The sequence below is a fragment of the Peromyscus leucopus genome, chromosome 4 (genome assembly GCF_004664715.2).
Source record: "Peromyscus leucopus breed LL Stock chromosome 4, UCI_PerLeu_2.1, whole genome shotgun sequence".
Classification (NCBI taxonomy): domain Eukaryota; kingdom Metazoa; phylum Chordata; class Mammalia; order Rodentia; family Cricetidae; genus Peromyscus; species Peromyscus leucopus.
Genome location: NC_051066.1, coordinates 103760868 through 103765716, shown reverse-complemented (window position 1 = coordinate 103765716; position 4849 = coordinate 103760868). Strand labels below are relative to the sequence as shown.

Below are 4849 nucleotides of genomic sequence, written 5' to 3'. Positions count from 1 at the left end.
ACTCAACAGGTGCTGCCGGAAAGACCAAACATTACCAACAAACCACATATCCGTCAGACTTCCAAATCCTGAGTTCAGGAATCTTAAAATCTGGTGAAGATTTTCATGATGGTCAGCTTTCTTGCTCTGGTCATTGCAGAAAATGAGAGATTTCTGTCCCGCTTAGACAAGCAGGCTAAGTCTGGTTGATGCCTCCATTTCACTACCACTATTCTATTTTTTTTTTTACCAACCTTTGCCCCCTCTGATAAACTAGCACATTAAAAACCACATAGTTACTCCAGGGCACCTCCTCCTGCTCCTGTGCGGTCATCGCTGACTTGTATCAGGTGTACCTTGTAACCGCTGGTGGGTTTTTTTCCCCAAGAGTCCAGGATGAGTATCTCAGCTTTAGGAAAGGGCTGTGTTCTTTAAACTCTGCCATACAAAACAGAAACCGAGTTAGGACAGTTCTAATGTCACTGAAGTGGGAAAGGACTGAGTCGGGTGTGGCAGCAACACCTCACACCCCACCTTAGCCTGACCCTGTCAGCCCACTCCATCGTGCGCTGCAGAGGTGACCCCGGCTCTCCTCTCCCACTCTGGTGCTCAGAATCTCTACAGCTTACATTTCAGTCACTCTGTTGATGCCCTGAAGCTTTTAGATGGACCACAGGGAAAATGAAGACCCACCTTCAAGGTGTTATTTTTCCCCTCAGGAATAAAGTTCAGGGCTTATGGTCCTTGGACAGTTTTCCAATGAAGAAACTGAGGAAAGAAACAATATTGATTAGGTTGCACAGAAAATGTCCACCTTTCCCCGAGATGCTGGTAATGTGGCCCCTGCATGAAGGATTCTAGAGTGCTAGAAATAAGAGGTGTGCCCTGAAAAGCCTTGTTGTCCTCTTTCTCCTTTCCTGGAGAGACAGGCCTGTGCCCTTCTCCAGAACCAAGCATATGACAACAAACACCATATCCAAAGGACAGTCAAGCAGACACAGTGGTGTATACCTGTCCAAAGGACAGTCAAGTAGACACTGTGTGTACTGTCAAAGGACAGTCAAGTAGACACTGTGGTGTGTACCTGTCCAAAGGACAGTCAAGTAGACACTGTGGTGTGTACCTGTCCAAAGGACAGTCAAGTAGACACTGTGGTGTGTACCTGTCCAAAGGACAGTCAAGTAGACACTGTGGTGTGTACCTGTCCAAAGGACAGTCAAGTAGACACTGTGGTGTGTACCTGTCATCCCAGCACTCAGGAAGCCAAGGATGGCAATGAGGAAACAGATCCTACTTCCAAACTTCCAAAAAGACATAGGGACATTGGTGTCTCTTCTCCACTCTCAGATCACAGTATGGATCCTTCTGCTTTTCTTCAGTACAGGACAAAACTGCACCTCAGAGAACTTAGGTAATGTCTGGAGACAGTGACAGCTGTCAGAGCAAGGGGAGGGTATAGCTAGAGTTTTTCTGCCTTGCCCACAGTCAGGACAAATCTCTGTCACCTGCCAGTCCCACAGCCGCTCAGACTCAACCAAGTAAACACAGAGACTTATATTGCTTACAAACTGTATGGCCGTGGCAGGCTTCTTGCTAACTGTTCTTACAGCTTAAATTAATCCATTTCCATAAATCTATACCTTGCCATGTGGCTCATGGCTTGCCGGCATCTTCACATTCTGCTTGTCCTGGCGGTAGCTAGCAGTGACTCCTTCTGCCTTCCTGTTCTTTCTTTTCTCCTCCCTGTTAGTCCCGCCTATACTTCCTGCCTAGCCACAGGCCAATCAGTGTTTTCTTTATTGACCAATCAGAGCAACAAATTTGCCATACAGAACGTCCCACAGAACTTCCCCCCCCCTTTTTTTTCAAAAAGGAAGGTTTTAACCTTAACAAAGTAAAATTACATATAATTTGGGAATTTGGGCATAGCTTCTTTTACTACTTCCTGCTGGAGGGGGACACTGTATCTTTTGGGGACACAAAGAAAAATTTAGGATTATGGAATAGTCCATGAGGCTGTATCATCTGAGCCAGTTGCCTTGAAACGATTCTGGACGTTGGATTATCTGGGCCATGGTGTCATCGGAGACCTTTCAGGGGGTCTTGGCTGGTCAAACCTGATGTATCTTAATCTGGAACAAATCCATAGCCTCTTGTTTTCTGTGGAAACAAAAGCAGAGTCTCCTTTCCAAAGCAACACATCCTTACATCCAAATTTTGAAGTCAAGGTATCTTCAAAATATACATATTGGTTTAACTCAACATCTTTTACGATCAGATGTTTTTCTGCAGTTAAAAATCCCAAAGACAACACAATCCAGATTCTCTGTGTAATATTCATCTTTACATGGCTTATTTTTTATATTAATCTTATTGTCTCTTTAAAGACTTTATTTTTTAAACCTATGTATTTGTTTATATAACTGTATATATCACCCTTTTTGTCTCTTTCAAGCCTACGTGTATTTTACACACATTGTAAACTATTACATCTGAATCTGTCTTATTGTGAATCTATTGCTTTAAACTGCAGCATTTGTAAGACTGAAAGGGCACTATGGCTGCTGGCTCCGCCCACCTCAGCTTCCCAACATGGCAGTGGTACATTTACCGCCAGCCCTGGGAGCTATCATGGGTCTATGCTTTTATCCAAGTAGTGTGTAGCCCAGAAACCTCTTTTTTTGTTTTGTACTAGCCAAGGCTAAATCCACCACGAAGCATTTATGTGCCATTTGCAGAGGCCTCATTCCCACCATACTGCAGGTCAAGCGCACACGCTAGGAACCCACAGGTAGCTCAAACCGGCAAAGCTTTGAGACAATTAGGAAGCTGTTTTTAGCTCCGTTTTAGAATCTTTTTCTCAGGTTTTAGGTGGAAACTCTTGCCCACTCGTTGGGCGCCATTTGTAGCTAGAGTTTTCCTGCCTGGCCCACAGTCAGGACAAATCTCTCTCACCCAACAGATGGGTCTATCTCTTCTACTGCTGTTTCTGGTTGGCTTATGGGTGAATTACCCTGGACATGGTTATAAATTTGAGAGTATAGGAATGAATGAGTGTAGCTAGAGTTTTTTCTGCCTTGCCCACAAGGCCTATACTTCCTGCCTAGCCACTGGACAATCAGTGTTTTATTTATTGACCAATCAGAGCAACACATTTGTCAGACCATCCCACAGCAGAGGAGTGATTCTGTCGCCTTGTAGGTAGAAGCCAGGGATTCTTCTGTCCTACAACACTCAGGTCATTCCCAGAAACAAGAAGTATTCACTACTACAGTAAAAAAACACTGAAAGGAGTATATGATCAAAAATTTAATGTGATACATCATGACATACATATACCTGCCTATGGCAGAAAACACAAGAAACTGATAAATGTGTGTATCTTTGGGGGTAAGAATAGATGGATTTACTGTTTAGCCAAAGGTGCCCTTTTGTCTTCTCAATTCTACCATAATACAAATAACCAGAGGATGGGGTGACTCATGGCCACAACCTCAAAAGACTGTCTTGAAGTTGCAGAACACCACTAAATGGAAAAATGGAAAGAACCTGCGTTGGAAAAGGAGCCCTGAAGCAGCACTCGCAAAACCTGGGATGCGTCACTACAAACTAAAGAATGTGAGCTGGTCCCTGAGCCCTGAGCTTGCTCCCTCCTCTGCAGAACAGGAAGGGGATGTGTCCTACTCAGTGCACAGCTCTGCAAAGACCAGTGAAATCATGCCAGGAAACCCCTCCTGAGCCCTTGAGATCCTTACAGCCACATGCAGCTCTTTAGGACCTGGTGCACTAAAGACAAGACTAGACACCACTGACTGAAACCTTGCCAATATTCTCTTCCTCTTGTTGCTGGGACTTTGGGAGCTGTTCCCCGGTGACAGTCCTGGCGTCTTCTATTTATGCTGCCTACCCCAAAAAATGATGAAGAGCTCAGGCAAAGGCCTTCCTGGGATGGGCCACACAGAGTACAGGTGGTCCACAGGTGTCTGGTGGGTTGCATGGTTACAGCAAGGTTAAAAAGAAAACCCCTTTCCCGATATCACTCAATTTGCTACAAATTGAGTAGAGCTGAGGAAGTCAGGCTCTGCTAAATAATACCAATAACTGTGTGCCCAACTGCTTTAGTAGAGAAAGAACAATAAAAAAAACTCTCACCAACACAGAACACATCCTATTTAGCTACCAACCCTTCTAACATCTGGGCTATGTGGACACAGGCAGTGACATCACCACCTTATGTCCTCATGACTTTGAATGAAAGGACAACCCATGTGTAGGAGCTGCCAGAAGACATGATCGATCCCAATGACATTGAAAAGTTCTGTACTTCTAACAACTGTGAGATGAACAAGGATAAGTGGGGTGTCCGTCACAGGAAACAGAAACCACAGGCATCTCCTCTGAGGCATTAGTTGTACAAGATGAAGTCCTCTTCTGTGTGGTCTTCTTTGCAGTAGATCAGTGCCATGGTGGGTGTTATTTCCCAGCAGTAACAAGATGGAAAGCCAAGGTCCAATTGGTTTGTATTTCCAAGCTGGCTTGGAAACAGTACCACTCTTGTGGTAGGAAACTGATGTCTTGATGGTCAAGTGTATGGACCAGCTCCTTCTGCAACAGACAGAGAAAAACCAGACCAGTAGCTTTCCATCCAAAACCACAGCCAGCGTCCATTCGAGCCACCTGCTACCATAACTCCAGAGAGCGCTAAAGCTACACAGAAAAACCGCTCGAAAAACAACAAAAACAAAAAAAAAAAAAAAACAGGACCCTCAGATGCAACCACATGGAGAGCTAGTAAAGGAAAGCCTGGATCACATGAGTGGACCCTGGGAATGTGGAGACGAGTGGCAGAGGGTGAGGAGTGGGGGATGAG

At 44.8% G+C, this 4849-nt stretch overlaps 1 long non-coding RNA gene across 1 annotated transcript; it reads right to left on the bottom strand.

Moving 5' to 3' along the window:
• Positions 1–353: 353 nt before the first annotated feature.
• On the bottom strand, positions 354–965 carry LOC119087789. The gene is made up of 2 exons (XR_005091270.1): positions 673–965; positions 354–417 (listed from the first exon to the last, which is right to left on the bottom strand). It is a non-coding gene; the product is annotated as an uncharacterized LOC119087789 (long non-coding RNA).
• Positions 966–4849: the final 3884 nt, after the last annotated feature.